This window comes from Pristiophorus japonicus, unplaced genomic scaffold, assembly GCF_044704955.1.
Source record: "Pristiophorus japonicus isolate sPriJap1 unplaced genomic scaffold, sPriJap1.hap1 HAP1_SCAFFOLD_367, whole genome shotgun sequence".
NCBI lineage: Eukaryota > Metazoa > Chordata > Chondrichthyes > Pristiophoridae > Pristiophorus > Pristiophorus japonicus.
The window spans coordinates 1-23,412 of NW_027253510.1; the positions used below are offsets into that span (position 1 = coordinate 1).

The window sequence follows — 23,412 nt, forward strand, 5'->3', positions numbered from 1 at the left end:
GAGGTGAACACGGTCGGGGGAGGGGGGGGGGGCCGAGGTGAACACGGTCGGGGGAGGGGGGGGGCCGAGGTGAACACGGTCGGGGGAGGGGGGGGCCGAGGTGAACACGGTCGGGGGAGGGGGGGCCCAAGCTGAACATGGTCGGAGGAGGGAGGGGGGGCCGAGGTGAACACGGTCAGGGGAGGGAGGGAGGGAGGGAGGGGGGGCCGAGGTGAACACGGTCGGGGGAGGGGGGGGCCGAGGTGAAAACGGTCGGAGGAGGGGGGGCCGAGGTGAACACGGTCGGGGGAGGGGGGGGCCGAGGTGAACACGGTCGGGGGAGGGGGGGCCCAAGGTGAACACGGTCGGGGGAGGGGGGGCCGAGGTGAACACGGTCGGGGGAGGGGGCTGAGGTGAACACGGTCGGGGGAGGGGGCCGAGGTGAACACGGTCGGGGGAGGGGGACCTCCCCTGAGGTGAACACGGTCGGGGGAGGGGGGGGGCCGAGGTGAACACGGTCGGAGGGGGGGCCCAAGGTGAACACGGTCGGGGGAGGGGGGGCCGAGGTGAACACGGTCGGAGGAGGGGGCCGAGGTGAACACGGTCGGGGGAGGGGGGGCCGAGGTGAACACGGTCGGGGGAGGGGGGGCCGAGGTGAACACGGTCGGGGGAGGGGGGGCCCAAGGTGAACACGGTCGGGGGAGGGGGGGGCCGAGGTGAACACGGTCGGGGGAGGGGGGGCCCAAGGTGAACACGGTCGGGGGAGGGGGGGGCCGAGGTGAACACGGTCGGGGGAGGGGGCTGAGGTGAACACGGTCGGGGGAGGGGGCCGAGGTGAACACGGTCGGGGGAGGGGGACCTCCCCTGAGGTGAACACGGTCGGGGGAGGGGGTGGGCCGAGGTGAACACGGTCGGAGGAGGGGGCCGAGGTGAACACGGTCGGGGGAGGGGGGGCCGAGGTGAACACGGTCGGGGGAGGGGGGGCCGAGGTGAACACGGTCGGGGGAGGGGGGGCCGAGGTGAACACGGTCGGGGGAGGGGGACCTCCCCTGAGGTGAACACGGTCGGGGGAGGGGGGGGCCGAGGTGAACACGGTCGGGGGAGGGGGGGCCGAGGTGAACACGATCGGGGGAGGGGGGGCCGAGGTGAACACGGTCGGGGGAGGGGGGGCCGAGGTGAACACGGTCGTGGGAGGGGGACCTCCCCTGAGGTGAACACGGTCGGGGGAGGGGGGGGGCCGAGGTGAACACGGTCGGGGGAGGGGGGGGGCCGAGGTGAACACGGTCGGGGGAGGGGGGGGCCGAGGTGAACACGGTCGGGGGAGGGGGGGCCCAAGGTGAACACGGTCGGGGGAGGGGGGGGCCGAGGTGAACACGGTCGGGGGAGGGGGGGCCGAGGTGAACACGATCGGGGGAGGGGGACCTCCCCTGAGGTGAACACGGTCGGGGGAGATGTGGCCGAGGTGAACACGGGAGGGGGCCGAGGTGAACACGGTCGGGGGAGGGGGGGCCGAGGTGAACACGGTCGGGGGAGGGGGGGCCGAGGTGAACACGATCGGGGGAGGGGGACCTCCCCTGAGGTGAACACGGCTGGGGGAGGGGGGGCCGAGGTGAACACGATCGGGGGAGGGGGACCTCCCCTGAGGTGAACACGGCTGGGGGAGGGGGGGCCGAGGTGAACACGGTCGGGGGAGGGAGGGGGCCGAGGTGAACACGGTCGGGGGAGGGGGGGCCGAGGTGAACACGATCGGGGGAGGGGGACCTCCCCTGAGGTGAACACGGTCGGGGTTGATGTGGCCGAGGTGAACACGGTCGTGGGAGGGGGCAGAAAGCCTGGGGATGGGACAATCCCAGATTCTGTTTCTGGCTCCGGGTCGTGGGTCGTTGTGACTCCCAGATCATGTTGAACTTTATCATTCTGCAGGTGCTGCCCCTGAGGTTTAGTGACTTCCATTCCCTGTACATGTCCTGGGTCATTGATGATCAGATCAAGATGAGCATTGTTTCCTCAACATATTAGATTAAGGAGCAGTCACACATTACACCGACCATCTCTGTCTCTAAACCACAAGCGTTTTTACAGTTTATATTGGGCTGAATACAACATTCTTGCTCTCACACATATTAATAGACCAAATTACCTTCCTCCTTCTGTTGAGCTGGTGCTCTATGGCAAACCATAGGGGAGAAAACTTTAATTACCCAGGACGGGCAGGGCAGGTGGTCAGCTTCCTACTCCTCCCCACCCCCACCAGTCCCTGAAGTAAATCTTATTCTTGATCTGCCCCCCACCCCGATGTCAGAAACACTTTCTGAACTTGGTTGAAATACAGAAACTCCAACATGAAACATACCCAATCAAGGTTACCTTACAGAGAAATCCTCAGCTAAAGAGGAGAGAGTAATAGAACATTGTACGAGGAACATGTGTTTGAAACACAGCTAATCTGTGTTTTCAGCATGAGTTGGCGGATCGTGTTTCGCAATGGTTGAGCGGTAAGGAGCTGAACCAGTGGTTCTGGGTCAGGTGACCACTACCGGGGAGGTCAGGATAAACTCAGTCTGGATCGACAAGGTCCTGCAGCTGCCCTCAGTGTTCTGAGTTCGGTGAGAATGAGCAAGGCTCCCACTCCTTATCGTTATGTAGTGACCATACTAGAAATGCAAATGTGTAGCTATCGGAGAGGGCAGCTCTTTAATTCCTCCCACGGTCTAATCCTGCCAACACTCATCGTCAAGGCTCATGTGTGACTCATTGCCATTTGGCCAAAACCCAACAGGCATCCGGTACTTGTGGAAGTGGACCCCAGCAAGGAGGCAAAGCCTTCAGGAAAGGAGGGGGTTGGGGAGGAAATGTGAAGGGGGAAAAAGGAGAAAGAAACCGGTGGCTCTAAAATGCTTCACTCTGAATGTCGCAAATAGAAAAATATTTTAAAAACACAGAAGTTTGGAACTACTTTAAACGGGTTTGCAATGCCGGATGGGATATGTGGTGTTGCACAGTTTCTCACATGTCCATTAACTGGGCATTAACTCCTGGGAGATATGGGGAGGGCAGAGTTACTAACTGACTCCCCCTGCTCCAAGAGATGGCATGTTGGTTACAATCTGAGCTGTAAAAATAAAGAGGAATTTGGGTCCCAGCAAGACTCCACAATGTGGTTTATTGCACTGAGCCCCAAGGATGTCTTTGCTTCTGTTACTCAACTTCCTCTCATTAATTAATTGCTTAATAATCATGTTGGATGGCAATCACTGAAAACGTTATTTCAAAACAGGTCGTGGAACTATGGCTGTGAAAGAAAAGTTTCTTACTTCAGGCACCTGAGGCTATGAGGAGAGTTTGAACAGCCTGAGATTGTTTGCTTTGGAGAAATATTAGGCGAGAAATTGGCCATCATTGCGCCCATTATCCAGACGGAAAACAGGAGCAAGAATGACCAATTTCCCAGGGTCTGTCCTTCACCCCAAGAGCACCTGAAAACATCCAATGGCCCCAGAAGATTTTCAGGCATCCGGAACGGCCACCTAAAGCAGGTGCTAGGACCCTTGAATATGCTAATGATGCTGGCGCCAGTTCCGTTAAATAAACGTAGGTGGCCGTTTAGTGCCTGATAAGTGAGTCCTGGGGTGTGCTTTGAGTTCATCTGGGTTGCAACATAGGCCAATCAGCCCCAAGTAGGCTCCAGGCCCAACAACAGCTAACGAGGAGTCTGGGGGTCGGTTAGGCCAAAAATATCAATTGGGTGATTGTAAATGCTTTGGGTGGGTAGTTACGAGTGCTCACTTCAGTCTCAACCACTCGAGGAAATGAAATCAGTCAGGTAGTGAGTTTACAATCTCTCCACGGCCTTGCCCTTTCCCTATCTCTGTAACCTCCTCCAGCCCTTCAACCCTCCGGGAACTCTGCACTCCAATTCTGGCCTCTTGTGCATCCCCCACTCCCTTCGCCCCACCATTCTGGTGGCCGTGCCTTCAGCTGTCTGGGCCCGAAGCTGTGGCATTCCCTCCCTAAACCTCTCCGCCTCTACTTCCTTTTGGTCACTCCTTAAACCCGACCTCTTCACCTGGCTTAATATCTGTTTATGTGGCTCGGTGTCAAATTGTGTCTGATACCGTTCCTGAGAAGCACCTTGTGAGGGTTTATTACGTTAAAGGCACTATAAATACAAGTTGTTCTCATTGAATGGGTCGGGCTGCAGCCCACAATTGGATTTGTGCAGCCACAAACACACTCGGCAAACAGCGAGGGGGAAGCCCGGCTTCTCCAAGTATTGGCGGACCGGATTAAACACACGGAGAACTGCAAACCCCAAATTCTGGTTAGAAAACGAATGGAGTTGTGAGCATCAGTGAATAAATGGGAGCAGTGGCAATACCAACAAATCAGTAAGTTAGTGGGACAGTGAGAACTGATACTCTTTTAGAGTCTACCTGCAAAAACATAAAACATTAAATCGTGCCACCCGACCTGGGTGACACACCAGACATTTACAAGGCCCTTTTTTTTCCTTTTTTTTGGGCACTAAAATCACAATTTTCCAGTGCCCCCTATAAAAGGGAAGGGGACACTAAAAGCACCGGCATTTATAGAATGAATTATGCTAAAACCCGTCGTCGGCAGGATTCGAAACAGCGTGGGGAAACCACAATAGATTTCTAGTCCATCGCCTTAAACACTCGGCCACGAACCAACTCCAGAGCCATGGACACACGGAAATCAATTCCTGATGCAGCAGGCACATCAGCAGATGAATGGATTAACAGCAACATTGGTGAATTGAGAGAGAATGGGCTAGCAACAAATCAATAAAGGAAGGGAGCAGCTGGCACTGGTGAACTAATACCCTTCTTACCTTTGCTGCCACTGCTTCCTGCCCCCGAGGCTGTTAACCCACTTTCACTGGTTCACCAGCGGTTTACGTTTCAAAGCACTGTGACCCATCCTCGTGTATTTGCTGACTACAAGGCAAGTTCAAAACACTAAAGGTGGTTTCAGCTAAGAAAGAGGCTTTTACTTTGCTGCAGCACTTAGACAGTTAATATATATTTGTATAATATAATCAGTTCATGTTCTTTTAAGAATTCCTGTTTAAAATCCACTGGTGGCTGAATTTTAATATAGATTGCTATATAGATAGAGACACATAGTGCTCAATTTTCCCTGGTCATTTGCGCTGTTTTTTTGGTGTGCGCTGTTTTTTCTGGTGTATTTATTTTTTCCAAGTTTCCCCCTGCGATCTGCGCCGGTGTAACTGACACGGCTCTGATTTTTCTAGGCCACTTTTTTTGACGTTCCCTCATGTCTGCACCGGTTTTTTCAATTGTTCGCAGTTTGGCCAACATTTTTTTCTCTGAGGTCGGCGTATCTGGCCACTCCCGAAAACCTTCTGGCGAGTTAAGAAAACCAGGACACATTCACAAATCTGCGCTGAAAGAAGCCATCGTTTTTAAATCGAAGATTTTGGAGGGAGTCAAGAACACTGTCAAAATCAATAATAAAGTTCAAAGTTTTTTTACCTGTCAACGAAGAAGTGTAGATTTGTTGGATTTCAGAAGTTCTCTCATTTTTTTACTCACTCACACGCCACCAGGGAACGTCTTGAAGCAGGGCTGGAGGGTCGTAGGTTTGGCCGGCAGAATTGGCCTCGCTCCCAGATACAGTGGCTCAGGGTTTGGCTTCAAAACAAGCCGTGGGGTAGAGAGGGGGAGGAGAGAGAGCGAGGTGCCGATCAAAAGGCTTGCAGCCCAGGGAACATGAGGGAGAGAAAGAGAAGTCACAAGACTACAATTAGTAAAGGTTGGGGGTGGCGGGGGGGGCGAGAGAGAGAGAGGGTGAGGTGCCGATCGGAAGGCTTGGAGGCCCGGGGAGGGGGAGGGAGAGAGAGAAGTCACAAGACTCAAGGCGGGGTGGGGGGGGGGGGTCAAGAAGAGAAGTCACAAGACCTTTGGATGTGGTCCATCCATACAGACCTGGAGAGATACAACTGTGAACCTGTGCTGCCTGCTTTCCTGCTGTTTTGAGCTTCTTTCAATGGTTAAATTTAAGAATGGGGGCAATACTGCCAATGCCATACAATGTGCGAGTCTTCTGCATCTTGGTGCTACGTAGGGGACAATTGATTTGACTTCATTACATCAGGAACATCAGTGCCCATAGGATGCTGGGTAGGAGGCCTTACCCACCTCGGGTATATCGAGATAGGCGTTCAATATACCCAAGGTGGGTAAGGCCTCCTACCCAGCACCCTATGAACTCTGATGTTCCAGAGGCTACTTGCTGTACGCCCTTGATGTTGTCGGTCAGTTCACTGTTGTGTGCTGCATGCTGTATACATTAGCCATCATGAGGCAGCAGCTCCTGGTAGTGCAAGACCCACCTGCGGTGAGAGTGGCTGATGATAATGATGTGGTCGATGCAGGTGACGAGCAGGAGGAGGAGGAGGACGACGAGGATGAGGAAGCCATGCAAGTGCCTGAGGATGGAGCACGATGGCGGAGGAGGGCGGGCCAGCAGCTGATCCGGGAATGCTTTACTGATGCCTGAGGGCTCAGCGACAACTAATCCACAAGGACATGTTTACTGTTTGGAGCTGTTCAGTAATCTTGTGTTGTGTTAATGGAACGTGATCCAGTTTTAATGTAAAATATATTTTAATCAAAAGTTTACAATAAGAAAATTATTCTTGTATCAAACTTTTCTTTAAGTTCACTCTTTAAGATCACTTAAAAACTTGTAAATTTACATAACTTTTACAAAAAACTTTTAATTTGAGAACAATTACAACAATAACGATAATAATAACAGCAGCAAAGAAAGGCTGCACCCATCTCTCATCCCCCTTATTCTAAGACCGCCCGCTGCGCTTGGTCTTGGACATTCCATTACACCTGCCCGCAGTGGTTGGCGCAGTGATTCTGGGCTTGATACCAAGCTTATTGTTTCTAACATCTCGGGTACTGCACATCTCTGGAGGATGGGGGGCGTTAGCGTCAATGGCAAGTTGGAGGGCCTGGCTTTGGGCTCTTGAGAGACTGGTGCAGGGATTGGAGTGGGAGTGGCAGTTGATCCTGTCAATGGACGCGGGGTCTGGGCGTGTTCCCTTATTGCAACAGCTAACTGCAACATGCTGTCCCTCATGCGCCCTGACAGTGTCTCAACGACCTGCAACATTCCAGCCCTCATGGTCAGTGATGTGGTTTGCACTACCTATGATATTCCCTCCCTCATGGCCACTATTCCCTCACTGATGATCCCGGATATCGTTCCCATTTCCCGTGTCATTGCTGTTATTTCTCCCAACAGTCCCACTGATGGCGTCCAGGAGTGATCGGATAAGGTCAATGCTCTCCGCACTCAATGACATCATCTGAACCACATCGGTAACATCCTGCACCTCAGGAGAGCATGTTTGAGCTCTCCTCTCCATGGGTGTGGCTCGCACCCCACCACTGGGACCCACAGCCTGGGACGGTGGGGCCCTGGGTGTGCCTCGCTGTACCATACCACTGGGACCTGCAACCTCGGAAGATGTGAAACCATGGAATGACCCATCAACACTCAAACCGCTAGTCATGGAAGAGGGCTGTCACCTCCATGAGCAGCACCTCCTCCAAAGTCAGTGCAACAGTGGGAGCTTCATCCAGCTCCATCCCCTCCCACTCACCCCCATGGATGGATTGGAAGATGTTCTCCTCTTCAGGCTCGTCCGTGTCTGAATCTTCTTCTGCAGCGTCAGAGATGGCCTCAAGTTCTGCAAAATTTAACAGAACAGTCAAATGGTTAGCAGCAGAGGAGGGAGCAGGATGGGTGGCATGAGCAGGCTCACACATCGCAGGCCAGGCAGCAGTTTGATTTGAAGGACCATGATGAACTTGCAGGACATACCCTCTCCCTCGAGTGTGGGCCCAGCTTGTGCAGTACTGATTGCTTTTCTCCAGGCAGGACCCATCAAAGCAGCGACCCTCTCTTCCAAAGGTGTCAGTGGGTGCAGATTTGCAGAACCTCCTCCTGTTCGAGTTCTTTCCCTTTTATTATGTGCCACCTTCCTCTGCAAAGATGAAAATGTAACTTTTTAGAGAGGGTGTCATTCTGCTGGGTGGGACATATGCAGCTGGTCACATTTACAATTGCATTGAAAAAATGAAAATATTGCTGACACTAACTATTCGATCAAGGTCCTGCCATTTCTTTTTACACTGGCCTCCATATCTCATGGTGATCACCACTGTCCAGTAATCTTCGGCAACCTGGTTCCAGCGTTTTTTCATTTCTTTTGGTGGCACTTTTATGCGACCTCTGCTGGTGTCCAGTTCCTGCCATCTGTTCTCAATCACAATCACAATCACTGGTGCCTCCACTTCTTCCTATAAGAAATTTTGGTCCTTGCACTGTGTGGCATCTTGTACTGCTGCAGCTGCGATTTTTCTAATGCTCTCACGCAGCACTTGTAACACACACAACTGGCTCTTTAAAAATGCGATTGCCAAATCCGAGCTGTACTGAGCATGTGCATCCATTGGAACGATGTCAAAAACATAACTTTTTTTCGCACGCATGTGCAGAAGGTGCGGCATCGTTTTTTGGCACAGACAGCAGGCTCCACCTCCCAAGGTGACTGGACACGATGTGCGGAGCCAACTTCGAATTATACATCGAGGAAACTTTGGCAAAATATTTCGGCAGCATTTCTGGCCTATAAAAACGGGCCTAACTATTGTGTTCCTAACACAGATGAGACTGCACACAGAGAGGTTAAAGTAACAGTGACCGCAGTCTTTATTAAGACACTCCAGAGTGAGGAACAGGCCTTCGGGACCGGCTTATATACAGTGCTCCCAAGGGATGCTGGGATCCCTTGGGACTTCAGGGGATGCACTCCCCAGTGGCGGAACATGGGAGTGCATGTTTTACAGATACACAACATCACTCCCCCCCATAGTCAAAGTGAAAACTGTCATGTATCTCACACTACTGTACATAACTGTATCTTACCATGCTATACATGACTGTAACTAGAGATGACCTGTACCACCAGGGGTGCACTTGCAGAAGACGCTGGATACCTGTCCCAGACAGGTATATAAGGACAGGCCTCAGGCAAGTATGGCATTCGAGAGCTGTGTAATAAAGGTGCAGGTCCTGATTATACCTTGGCTTCAGCATATGCCTCGTGTGAGTCTGTACTGCAAGGACTTTACAAAAACTATTTACAAAGTGAGGTGGTCGGGAGCCTTTCTTTCCCTGGTGGACCGCCTCGGTACAAATGTCTGTTCTGGTGTGTTGGCTGTGCCCTCTCTGGGCTGGCGTGTTGTTGGCCCTGTAGGGCTGCTGGGTGAGCCTGGCCTTGCTGGGCTGTTGGGCATGATGGGTTCGATTCCCTGGTCCGGGGTGGTGTCGTTGATCCTTTGGGTGTGTGTTGTGGGCTCGAAAAAGGTGGTGTGTTGTTCAGGGCAGTCTGTGAACCGCAGCCTCGTTTGGTCCAGGTGCTTTCTGCAAATTTGTCCATTGTCTAGTTTGATTACAAACACCCTACTCCCTGCTTTAGCTAGCACCGTGCCCGTGATCCACTTGGGACCATGTCCATAGTTTAGCACATACACAGGGTCATTCAGATCAATTTCCCGTGACATAGTGGCGCGACCATCGTTTACATTTTGTTGCTGCTGTCTGCTCTCTACCTGATCATGCAGGTTGGGGTGAACCAGCGAGAGTCTGGTTTTAAGTGTCCTTTTCATGAGTAGCTCAGCCGGGGGCACCCCTGTGAATGAGTGGGGTCTCGTGAGGTAGCTGAGCAGTACTCGGGACAGGCGGGTTTGGAGTGAGCCTTCTGTCACTCGTTTAAGGCTCTGTTTGATTGTTTGTACTGCCCGCTCTGCCTGCCCATTGGAGGCTGGTTTAAACGGGGCCAAGGTGACATGTTTGATCCCATTTCGGGCCATGAATTCTTTAAATTCGGCACTGATGAAACATGGCCCGTTGTCACTGACCAGTATGTCAGGCAGGCCGTGGGTGGCAAACAAGGCCCTCAGGCTTTCAATGGTGGCGGTGGCGGTGCTTCCCGACATTATTTCACATTCAATCCATTTTGAAAAATCATCCACCACTACCAGAAACATTTTACTGAGAAACGGGCCCGCATAGTCGACATGGATCCTTGACCATGGTCTGGAGGGCCAGGACCACAACTGAGCACATCCGCTGCATTGCCGTACACAAGACTCTAAGTCAGAGTCGATACCGGGCCACCACACATGGGATCTAGCTATCACTTTCATCATTACTATACCCGGGTGTGTGCTGTGGAGATCCGAGATGAACATTTCCCTGCCCTTTTTGGGTAGCACTACGCAGTTACCCCACAACAGGCAGTCTGCCTGAATGGACAGCTCGTCCTTTCGCCGCTGGAACGGCTTGATTAGCTCTTGCATTTCAACGGGATGCTGGCCCAGCTCCCATGCAGTACACAGTTTTTTACTAGGGACAGCAGAGGATCTTAGCTGGTCCAAGTCCTAATCTGGCGGGCCGTGACAGGTGATTTATCATTTTCAAACGCTTCCATGACCGTCAACAAGTCTGCGGGCTGCGCCACCATCAACAAGTTTGCAGGCTGCGCCATTTCCATCCCCGTGGTGGGCAATGGCAGCCGACTGAGAGCATCCGCACAGTTCTCGGTGCCTGGCCTCTCGGCCTTAGACGAGCTCCTGGAGGCATAGGCGACAGGTTGCAACTTCCCCGCAATGTTAGCTTATTGTAATACATACCTGACTCCGTACGACGACGCATCACATGCTAGCACAAGTAATTTAAACAGGTTATACAATACAAGCAGCTTGTTGGAGCACAAAATGTTTCTGGCTTTCTCAAAAGCAATTACTTGTTTTTTTCCCCATACCCAGTTCTCACCTTTATGCAATAACACATGTAGGGGCTCTAAAAGGGTGTGTAACCCCGGTAGGAAGTTACCAAAATAGTTGAGGAGTCCCAGGAACGACCGCAGCTCCATGACGTTCCGTGGCCTGGGCGCGTTCCTGATAGCCTCTGTGGGCCGAATGCCGTCCGCCGCAATCTTTCTCCCCAAAAACTCCACTTCTGTTCAAATGAAAATGCATTTTGACCTCTTCAGTCGCAGCCCTACGCGATCCAGTCGCTGGAGGACCTCCTCCAGGTTTTGTAGGTGCTCGACGGTATCCCGACCTGTGACCAATATGTCGTCCTGAAAAACCACCGCGCGTGGTACCGACTTGAGTAGGCTCTCCATGTTTCTCTGGAAGATCGCTGCAGCCGACCGAATTCCAAACGGGCATCTGTTGTAGATGAACAGTCCCTTGTGCGTGTTGATGCAGGTGAGGCCCTTCGAAGACTCCTCCAGCTCCTGCGTCATGTAGGTCGAAGTCAGGTCGAGCTTGGTGAACATCTTGCCTCCTGCCAGCATTGCAAATAGGTCGTCTGACTTAGGTAGCGGGTATTGGTCCTGTAGCGAGAAACGATTAATAGTTACTTTATAATCGCCGCAAATCCTGACCGTGCCATCACTTTTGAGTACTGGAACAATCGGGCTGGCCCACTCGCTGAATTCCACTGGGGAGATGATGCCTGTCCAGCTCGATTTCCACTCTCTCCCTCATCATGTGAGGTACCGCTCGTGTCTTGTGGTGAATGGGTCATGCCTCTGGGACCAAGTGGATCCGCACCTTTGCCCTGGAAAAGTTTCCAATGCCTGGCTCAAAAAGGGAAGGAAATTTGTTTGGAACCTGGGTACATGAGGCCTCATCGACATGTGATAGCGCTCGGATGTCATCCCAGTTCCAGCGGATTTTGCCCAGCCAGTTCCTTCCAAGCAGTGTGGGGCCATCGCCTGGGACAATCCAGAGTGGCAGTTCATGCACCGTGCCCTCGTAGGTGACCTTGACCATGGCGCTGTCCAGGACAGTGATAAGCTCTTTGGTGTACGTTCTCAGTTTCGTGTGGATGGGGCTCAGGGCTGGTTTGAATGCCTTGTTGCACCACAGTCTCTCAAACATCTTTTTACTCATGATGGATTGGCTAGTGCCAGTTCCATGGCTACGGGTAAACCATTCAATTTTACATTTAGCATTATAGGTGGACATTTCGTCGAAAATGTGTGCACCCCTTGTACTTCAGCATCTGCTTCCTCTCTCTGAGGCTCGAAATTGCTTTGATCCACCATGGACCGATCTTCCTCTGCCACGTGGTCGCTAGCAGGTTTTGCAGAGCTTGCAGCTCATCTGAAAGCTCGTTGGAGGTGCCCCATTGTTCCACAGCTCTTCAAACATACCCTTTGAAACGGTATGAAAAGGCTGAATGGAAGCCTCCACAACACCAACAAGGTGTGAATTACCTTGCATTCATCCTTTGTTGCAGGCTCTGAGTCACTTGTGTGCTGAGGGATTTGTCTGGTGGACATAAACGCCTGTGCTATTGCAATGGCCTTACTGAGGGTCGGTGTCAAAGCAGTCAAAAGTTTTCGTAGGATGGTCTCGTGGCCAATGCCTAGTACAAAAAGGTCTCTGAGCATTGGCTCCAGGTAGCCATCAAACTCACATTGTCCTGCAAGTCGCCTTAGCTCGGCGACGTAGCTCGCCACTTCCTGACCTTCAGATCGCTGGCAGAACCGATACCTCGCCATCAGCACGCTCTCCCTCGGGTTAACATGCTCCCGAATCAGTGTACACAGCTCCTCATACGACTTATCTGTGGGTTTCACTGGAGCCAGAAGATTCTTCATGAGGCTGTAGGTCGGTGCCCCGCAGACCATGAGGAGGACCGCTCTCCTTTTTGTAGCGCTTCCTTCTCCATCCAGCTTGTTGGCTACAAAGTACTGGTCCAGCCGTTCGACATCGACTTCCCAATCCTCACCCTCCGAGAACTTCTCCAGGATGCCCACAGTTTGCTGCATCTTTCTGTTGGATTCGTATACTCATCGCCAGTTATTGTGTTCCTAACACAGATGAGACTGCACACAGAGAGGTTAAAGTAACAGTGACCGCGGTCTTTATTAAGACACTCCAGAGTGAGGAACAGGCCTTAGGGGCTGGCTTATATAGAGTGCTCCCAAGGGATGCTGGGATCCCTTGGGACTTCGGGGGATGCACTCCCTGGTGGCGGAACATGGGATCGGGATCGGGACTGGGGCCTCAGCTCTTCACCATATTTATTCGTGATTTGGATGAAGGGATTGAGTTGCACATCCAAGATGGCACTAAGTTAGGAGGCACAGGAAGTTGTGCAGATGGGAACAGGAAGTTACAAAGGTACATAGACAGGCTCATTGAGTGGGCAAAACTATGGCAGGTGGCGTTTATTACAGTTTACAGATACACAACAGTAACTCTGGGAATAAGCCAGAAAATGGGCTTGGGGAAAATTGAGCCCATAAATAGGCATATCCCACTCAATGATGTTCACAAACACCCCATACAAGTAAAACACATTTTAAAAAATTCTGATTTGTCTTTCTTGGATCCAAAATAGATGACCTCACACTTCCCTGTAATAAACGCCACCTGCCATAGTTTTGCCCACTCAATGAGTCTGTCTATGTACCTTTGTAACTTCCTGTTCCCATCTGCACAACTTCCTGTGCCTCCTAACTTAGTGCCATCTTGGATGTGCAACTCAATCCCTTCATCCAAATCACGAATAAATATGGTAAAGAGCTGAGGCCCCAGTCCCGATCCCTGGGAAACACCACTTGTCACATCCTGCTAATCAGAGTACCTGTCACTGTCTCCTATCTCTCAACCAATGACCAACACATGTCACTGAGTCCCCTTCAATTCCATGTCTTCTCATGTTTGATAATCTGTCAGGAACCTGATCTTTCTGGAAGTTCATGCAGACCACATCCATAGACACTCCCCTATCCACCATGCGAGTGAGCTCCTAAACACATTCAGCTCGATGAACCAGACATGGCCTAGTCTTCACAGTCCGTGCTGGCTCTCTTTGATCAGCTCAGACTTGTCCGCATGCTCGGTCACTCTGTCCTGGTGATCTATTCCAGCAACTTCCCCACAACTGACATTAAACTGACAGGGTCAGTAGTTACTTGCTTTCTGCCTCCTCCCTTCTTTAAATATGGAGCACCATTTGCAATTTTCCAGACCAAGGACTTAATTCCTGATTCTAGAAGACTCTGGAAAACTATGACAAACACATCTATAATTTCCTCAATGGTTTCTTTTAATATCCGGGGTGGAAACCAGCAGATTTGTCTCTCTTAAGTCCCAATATTTATACAATGACATTTTTTACATGCATTAATTCTCGTAAGTTCTTCGAAATAGATGCAAAGTTTCCATTGCCCAAGCCTGCCATGACCTTATTATCTATTATAGTCTCGTCTGCATCTGTCTTTATTGGGCCCACATTCCCCTTCAGCTGCTCCCTTTCTCTTAATATACTGAAACACTCATCCATGCCTTTGTTACCTCGAGACTTGACTATTCCAACGCACTCCTAGCCGGCCTCCACATTCTACCCTGTGTAAACTAGAGGTGATCCAAAAGTCAGCTGCCCTTTTCCTAACTCGCACCAAGTCCCACTCATCCATCACCCCTGTGCTCGCTGACTAACATTGGCTTCCAGTTAAGCAACCCCTCGATTTCAAGATTATACTTATTTTCAAATCCCTCCATGGCCTTGCCCCTCCCTATCTCTGTAATCTCCTGCAGCTCCACAACAACCCCCACCGCCCCCCAACCCGAGATGTTTTTGCTTCTCTAATTCTGCCCTCTTGAACATTCCTGATTATAATCGCTCCACATTTGGTGGCCGTGCCTTCTGTTGCCTGGGCCCCAAGCTCTGGAACTCCCTGCTAAACCTCTCCGCCTCTCTACCTCTCTTTCCTCCTTCAAGACACTGCTTAAGACATACCTCTTTGACCAAGCTTTTGATCACCTGCGCTAATTTCTGTTTATGCGGCTCGGTGTCAAATTTTGTATCTCATAATACTCCTGTGAAGCCCCTTGGGAAGTTTCACTATGTTTAAGGTGCTATATAAATAACAGTTGTTGTTGATAATTTTATCCCTCAATCAACAGAACAAAAACAGATTGTCTGGTCATTATCACATTGCTGTTTGTGGTAGCTTGCTGTGCGCAAATTGGCTGCCGTGTTTCCCACATTACAACAGTAACGACTGTTATGTATGTACCCCTTGGCAACGTGTATTACACCACCACCAGAGGGCCTACTTGTTGGGAGTCCCAAGGGATCCCAGCATTCCTTAGGAACATTGTATATAAGCAGGCCTCCCATACCATACCAACACTCTGGAGTTTAATTAAAGGAGCTCAGGTCACACTTACTCATTGCATACAGTACTCAGTTGTATCACTTTATTATGAGCACAACAATTGGCGACGAGATAATGAACAATCACGCGAAAATGCAAAGAACTGTTGGTATCCTGGAGAAATTCTCAGAAGGGGACGATTGGGAGGCCTTTGTGGAGCGACTCGACCAATACTTCGTGGCCAATGAGCTGGAAGGGGACGAGAACGCTGCCAAACAAAGGGCGACCCTCCTTACCATGTGTAGGGCAACAATCTATGGCCTCATGAAGAATCTTCTAGCTCCGGTGAAACCAACAACCAAATCCTATGAAGAACTGTGTATGCTGGTCCGGGAGCATCTTAATCCGAAGGAAAGCATTCTGATGGCAAGGTATCGGTTCTACGCGTGTCAATGGTCAGAAGGCCAGGAAGTGACGAGATACGTCGCCGAACTAAGGAGCCTTGCAGGACATTGCGAATTCGATGGATTCCTTGAGCAAATGCTAAGAGACTTTATTGTGCTTGGCATTGGCCATGAGGTTATCCTTCGCAAACTATTGACTGTTGAAACACCGAATCTGAGCAAAGCCATAATGATAGCCCAGGCATTCATGTCCACCAGAGATAACACCAAACAAATTTTGCAGCATAAAGAGGTTTCGGCTGGTAATGAACACAAAGTAAAGTTGTTTTCAAGCAGGAATGCATATGGCAGAACGTACATGCCTGCAGCTACACGACCTCAGATGACCCAGAATCCGCCATCAATCGTTAATGCGAGGCAATTAACATCTTGTTGGCGCTGTGGAGGTGATCATCGAGCCCATCAATGCCACTTCAAACATTATGCGTGCAAAGGCTGTGGAACAATGGGACACCTCCAGCGAATGAGCAGACAAGCTACAAACCACCACTTTGCAGAGGAAGATCGATCCACTGTGGATCAGGCTGAACTAGAGACTCGAACCGAGGGGGCAGAAGTGTACGGGGTGCACACCTTCACCACGAAATGTCCACCGATCATGTTAAAAGTTGAACTGAACGGAATTCCAGTATCCATGGAACTGGACACGGGTGCGAGTCACTCTATCATGAGCAAAAAGACCTTCGACAGGCTGTGGTGCAACAAGGCACACAGGCCCAAGCTCAGTCCTATTCACACCAAGCTAAGAACTTACACCAAAGAGATGATCCCTGTTATTGGCAGCGCAGAAGTAAAAGTCTCCTATGATGGAGCAGTGCACAAACTACCACTATGGATTGTGCCAGGAGATGGCTCCACACTGTTCAGCAGAAGCAGGCTGGGAAAAGTCTGCTGGAACTGGGACGACATCCGAGTGCTTTCGTCCATCGACGACACCTCATGTGCCCAGGATCTGAGTAGATTCCCGTCGTTGTTTGAGCTAGGCACTGGAAGTTTCTCGGGGGTTAAGATGCAGATCCACTTGGTTCCCGGTACACAGTCCATCCACCACAAGGCACGGCGGTGCCATATATGATGCGAGAGAAAGTGGAAATTGAGCTGGACAGGCTGCAGCAAGTAGGCATCATCATGCTGGTGGAGTTCAATGAGTGGGCCAGTCTGATTGTTCCAGTTCTCAAAGGCATCGGCACGGTCAGAATTTCTAGGGACTATAAAATAACGATTAACCGTTTTTCGCTACAGGAACAGTACCCGCTACCCAAGGCAGATGACCTATTTGCGACCCTGGCTGGAGGAAAGACGTTCTCCAAGTTGGAGGTGACCTTAGCCTACATGACGCAGGAGCTGGCGGAATCTTCGAAATGCCTCACCTGCAACAACATGCACAAAGGTCTGTTCATCAACAACAGATGCCCGTTTGGGATTCGTTCGGTCGAGGCAATTTTCCAATGGAACATGGAGAGCCTGCTAAAGTCGGTTCCGTGCATCGTAGTCTTCCAGGATGACATACTGGTCACAGGTCGGGACACCATCGAACACTTGCAGAACCTGGAAGAGGTTCTAAGTCGGCTAGATCACGTGGGACTCAGGTTGAAATGCTCGAAGTGTGTTTTCCTGGCATCAGGGGTCGAGTTCTTAGGACGAAGAATTGCGGCAGGCGGCATCAGACCCACCGACACCAAGACGGAAGCCATCAAGAATGCGCCGAGACCACAGAATGTGATGGAACTGTGGTCATTCCTGGGACTCCTCAACCATTTTGGTAATTTCTTACCTGGGTTAAGCACCTTGCTAGATCCCGACATGTGCTACTGCACAAGGGAGACGACTGGTTATGGGGGAAATCACAAGACGCTGCTTTTGAGAAAGACAGAAATCTGTCATGTTCCAACAAACTGCTTGTTCTGTATAACCTATGTAAACTATTAGTGCTAGCTTGCGATGCGTCATCATACGGGGTCGGGTGTGTTACAACATTCAAGAGGGAGTTAGATATGGCCCTTATGGCTAAAGGGATCAAAGGGTATGGAGAGAAAGCAGAAAAGGGGTACTGAGATGAATGATCAGCCATGATCTTATTGAATGGTGGTACAGGCTCGAAGGGCCGAATGGCCTACTCCTTCACCTATTTTCTATGTTTCTATGTAATGAATCAGGAACATTGCAACCGATCGCCTATGCATCCGAGAGTTTGTCCAAGGTCAAAAGGGCTTACAATATGATTGAAATAGAAGCTCTGGCGTGCGTTTATGGGGTGAAAAAATGCACCAGTATCTGTTTGGTCTCAAGTTTGAACTTCAAACTGACCATAAGCCCCACATATCGCTATTCTCAGAGAGCAAAGGGATTAACACCAATGCCTCGGCCCTCATCCAAAGCTGGGCACTCACGCTGTCTGCATACAACTATGTCATCCGCCACAGACCAGGCACAGAGAACTGCGCTGATGCTCTCAGTTGGCTACCATTGCCCACCACCGGGGTGGAAATGGCACAGCCTGCAGACTTCCTCTTGGTGATGGATGCATTCGAAAATGAAAAGTCACCCATCACGGCCCGCCAAAGCCAGGATTCTTTACTGTCCCTGGTAAAAAACTGTGTCCTCTATGGGAGCTAGTCCAGCATCCCAGCGGAGATGCATGAAGAGATCAAACCATTCCAGTGCCACAAAGGCGAAATGTCCATACAGGCGAATGGTCTTTTGTGGGGTAATCGCGTGGTTTTGCCGAAGAAAGGCAGGGAAACATTCATACATGACCAACACAGTATCCACCCAGGCATAGTAATGATGAAAGCCATAGCCAGATCCCATGTGTGGTGGCCCGGCTTAGAGTCTTGCGTGCCCCAATGCAACACTTGCTCTCAACTGAGCAATGCAGCCAGAGAGGCACCGCTAAAGTTTGTGGTCATGGTCTCGGATCCACGTTGACTTTGTGGGCCCATTCCTAGGCAAAATGTTCTTGGTTGTTGTGGATGCTTATTCAAAATGGATTGAATGTGTAATAATGTCTGTAAGCATGTCCACTGCCACTATCGACAGCCTATGAGCCATGGCCTGCCTGATGGGCCTCATATGTTTGCCACACACAGCCTGCCTGATGTCCTCATCAGTGACAATGGGCCGTGTTTCACCAGTGCTGAATTCAAGGAAATCATGACCCGTAATAGGATCAAGCACATCACATCTGCCCCGTTCAAGCCCACATCCAATGGCCAGGCAGAACCGGCAGTCCAAACCATCAAGCAAAGCTTGAAACGTATGTCCGAAGGTTCCCTGCAGACCCGCATGTCCCGAGTCCTGCTCAGCTATTGCACCAGACCCCACTCGCTCCCCGGGGTTCCCCCAGCCGAGCTGCTCATGAAAAGGGCATTCAAAACAAGGCTCTCTCTTGTCCGCCCTGATCTCCATGATCACGTCGAGGGCAGGCGGCATCAACAAAGCATGTATCATGATCGCGCAAACTTGTCACACGACATTGAAGTCAATGACGCTGTATTTGTACTCCACTATGGACATGGTCCAAAATGGCTTGCTGGCAAAGAAAGGAGTAGCGTGTTTCGGGTCAAACTGGCCAATGGGCTAATGTGCAGAAAGCATTTGGACCAAACCAAATTGCGAGTCACAAACAGCCATAAGCAACACGAAGAGGACACCACCAACTTCAACCCTCCAACACACACAAGTGGCAACCGATATCACGGTTGACTATGAAGCTGAACTCACCATCCCCAGCACCCCAGTGAAGAGCCAATCAACTCACCCACACCTGTATTTGTACCGAGAGAATAGACAAGGGAGCGAAAAGCCCCAGATCGTCTCTCCCTGTAAATAAGTGTACTATTGACTTTGGGAGGGAGTGATGTTATGTTTTTTATAACCCTTGGCAACCTGTATCACACCAACAGCAGAGGGCCTACCTGTTGGAGTCCCAAGGGATCCCAACATCCCTTGGCAGCACTGTAGATAAGCAGGCCTCCCATGCTGTACCAACACTCTGGAGTTTAATTAAGGGAGCTAAGGTCACACTTCTCATTGCATACAGTATTCTTTATTATGAGCATAACAACTACATTCTAAAAATCCTTAATTGGCTGTAAAGCACTTTTGCAATTCTGGTGGCTGTGAAAGGCGCTATTTGGAACATGCAACATGGAAACAGGCAGTACATGCACAACCAATCTGTGATTATCCTCCGCTCAAGCAGTACAGTCCTAATCCCATGTGCCTGCCTTTTTCCAATATCCCTGTATTTTCCTTATGTTCATTCACCCATCTAACTGAATCGTAAATGCTGACATGGTCTCTACTTCAGCATGGGCTAGTCCACACTGTGGTATGTGTGTGCACTAGGTCCGTGCAGCAGAGCTGGTCTCCAGTCGTCTTGGTTAATCCTAGCTCTGTCAAGCCCGTGTGGTGGCTGGTGCGCAATGGCCACCACGTTAAAAAAATCCACGCACAGGCATCTTCCACCCTTCAAGATGTAGTTCGGGATCTGGAATATTAGGTCCTTCATTGAAACACCTGTGAACTCATCCCTTTTTGGGTGGAAGAAGTCATCCTCACTTCGAGGGACTGCCTATGATGGTTGTTGATAACTTTGTAGAATTTACCAATATTTCGCAAAGATTCCTTGTACCTTTCCCCTGCAAAGAAGAAAAATTCCTTTCTGGACTTTTAAAATGGAAGGAAAAACTTTGAGACACAAATGAGTTTAAAGGGGCAGACGAGGCATGCAGGGGGGAAAAAAAAGGGGATGCATTCATGGAGCCACCTCCCCCCCCCCCCCCCCCCCACACCCCACCAGTGTTTGGACTCATAGGAAAGGGAATTTAATTTGGAACTAGAAGAACATTTTGGTATCCTAGGAAATACTCTGAGGAAGATACCTAAGAGCTTTACAGTTTAAGATCTCTAAAGGAATATTTTTGCAACAGGCTGCCAGAACAGAGGATGGGACTTCACTCAGGAATTGGGTATTGGAGCGAATTCAATCTGTCTGGGAGAATGAGTTGATTGATAACTAACAAGAACTGTGAGACATAAAAATTCGCTCCCTAGTGACAATAAACGCACCAAGAGCTATCAGGCTAATCACCAGAGACCATTAGTGGTATGCAAATAGACCTATAGAAATCACGGGCCCAGCCCAACGGCCCAAGAGTTTAAACACTGCTTCAACAATGCCAACCGGTGATTTTCCACATTAACACATCATAATCAAATTACTGCTGAACGAGCCCGACAAATTCTGACAAAGAAGAGAGCTCAAAACTAATGAGCAGCTCCCTTGAAACAAAGAGCTGGGCCAGATTTGGTGGGAGATAAGGAAGCCTTTTGGGGGTATATCTATTCCCAGTTTTACAAGGAAAAACACAAGCAGCCGGAGGTAGGGAGTGAAGAAATGGAGTAGTGGAGAAAACTGCAAGAAATCATCAAGAATAGACCGAGCGGGTCAACAGCAAGAGGCCCACGAAACGGAAAGTTGTCAACAACCAAATTGACAACCCAGGCCACCACAACCAGCGAAATGACCAACCAAAACCAACTCAGCAAAAACCGAAGAATCAACATTTATTCCCACTCTACAATTTAATTCTGAATGACCAACAGGTGAGAAATTACCTAAAAGGAATAACTAAAACTATTCCTAACCAAAGAAAGTGGGTACTTACCCCATACATCCAAAACACAACTTACCGCTCAACGGACTCACCCCAACTGAAGACTACGCAGTCCGAAGTCCTCTCCCCCGTCCGGGGTACGGCTCGCCTTGAAGGCCATGTGCAGTGAACCCCGAAACCGCGATTTACTGGCAACTGTCAAAAGGCATTGGTGAGCATAGCCCCTGAATCCCCAGAGCTATAACTTAGTTAGGGGAATTCGGAGCGGGAGGCTGGGATAACTTGAGTAAGTGTATCTTCATTCTCCTCTTCACCCCATTTAGCATTTAAGCTGTATTCTTTTTCTCACAGGCTGTATGTTGACAATTTATTCAATGTGTTGTACCCCTCAGTGTGTATTGGTATTGTATGTTATTAAAGATGTGTCTTTTACTTCCTTTTAAACACAATAAAGCCATACCTGCTTCCTACATTGAAACCGATGGTCTGTCCAAGTCTGTCACAGTCCCTTCATAATTCCAGAGTCGAGAACCAAGGGTGTGGGAGCGATTCAAAACCACTCATATAAGGTCAGAAGGGAAAGCTGACCCCCCCTGAAAACCACCCCTTACAACTTCTGCTGTTCGCTTTGATAGTCATCACCAGTATTTTTTTTCTGTATTCCTTTATGCAGATCTTACTTTCTTTGTATCCCTTTGTTGCTTTATTTCCACGTTGCCATGCATTTGTGTCAGCCTTTGCTTTTAGTATAATACTGTCTCTTACCTCACAGGAGGGGCCAGCCTACTGATAGCTCACCCAACGCCTGTTCTTCACAAGTGAATCTGAACAATACATCGTGGATGGCTTCTCAGCCTGGAAGAGCAGTTGATCCTATTGGTCTCCACACCCCAGCAGTCACACACACAGACCAGGAGTGGGATAACTGGGCAGTGTGGCTCAGTGTCACATCTTACCGGGTATTTGTCCACTGAACCATGAGAAATCCCAACATATCTCAATTCTTAAACATAAATATCTGACTGCAAAATACCCGACTCACACCACCCGGCCACAATCGCTAAATCAAACTCAGAAATGTGATCATATGAAACCAAACCCAGGTTGGGTGACCCCACTCTGGGCATTTACTTACCCACTGCGACACAGAGGGTCAGAGTCACGGCTGTGAGCCTCGGGCCAAACATTTCAAATTAATTATTTTTAAAAGATGAAATTCCTGTTCATTCACACACTGTATAATATGCTACCGTCGATGTTTCAGAGACAGCTGATTGTCACTGAACTTCCTTACAGGGTTCTCACAGCTCAAGTACAAACCACATAAAGAGGAACGAATAACAAGAGCAAGTGGGCTGTCCTCTGGAAAAAACATATTCACACTTAAAGAAAAAGAAACACTGCATTCAAAAGAGATTGGTACAAACTAGTTATATAGCGACTTTCACGACTACCAGACATCTCAAAGCGCTTTACAACCAATGAAGTACTTTTGGAGTGGAGGCACTGCTGTGTTGTAGGAAACGCGGCATCAATTTGTGCACAGCAAGCTCCCACAAACAGCAATGTGATAATGACCAGATAATCTGTTTTTGTTATGCTGATTGAGGGCTACATATTGGCCAGGACACTGGGGATAACTTCCCTGCTCTTATTTGAAATGCCGCCATGGGAGCTTTTACATCCACCTGAGAGAGCAGACGGTTTGTCTCGGTTTGTCTCATCTGAAAGACAGCACCTCTGACAGTGCAGCACTCCCTCAGCACTACACTGCAGTGTCAGCCTAGATTTACATTCTCAAGTTCCTGGAGTGGGACTTGAACCCACAACATTCTGACTCAGAGGTGAGAGAGCGACCCACTGAGCCACAGCTGAAACTTACAAACAAGCAGCCAAACTAGTTTGTACCAATCGCTTTTGAATGCAGTGTTTCCCGTTCGAGTCGAGAAGCACAGTATGGGCCAGGCTGAGTGGACCCGTGGGTCTATTCCTGTCCAGAATTTTCAAATGTTCTTAAAATATCACTAGAAATGGAACATTTGAGAAATCCGCTCATTGGAGCTGAAAATCTGCATCCCTTCCGGCATAT

General features: G+C 49.9%; 1 long non-coding RNA gene across 1 annotated transcript; it reads right to left on the bottom strand.

The window, feature by feature from the left end:
* Positions 1–5,303: 5,303 nt before the first annotated feature.
* On the bottom strand, positions 5,304–22,598 carry LOC139250295 (uncharacterized). Its single transcript, XR_011591286.1, has 5 exons — positions 22,459–22,598; positions 7,867–8,029; positions 7,646–7,732; positions 5,499–5,718; positions 5,304–5,368 (listed from the first exon to the last, which is right to left on the bottom strand). It is a non-coding gene; the product is annotated as an uncharacterized lncRNA (long non-coding RNA).
* Between the last annotated feature and the right edge of the window lie 814 nt (positions 22,599–23,412).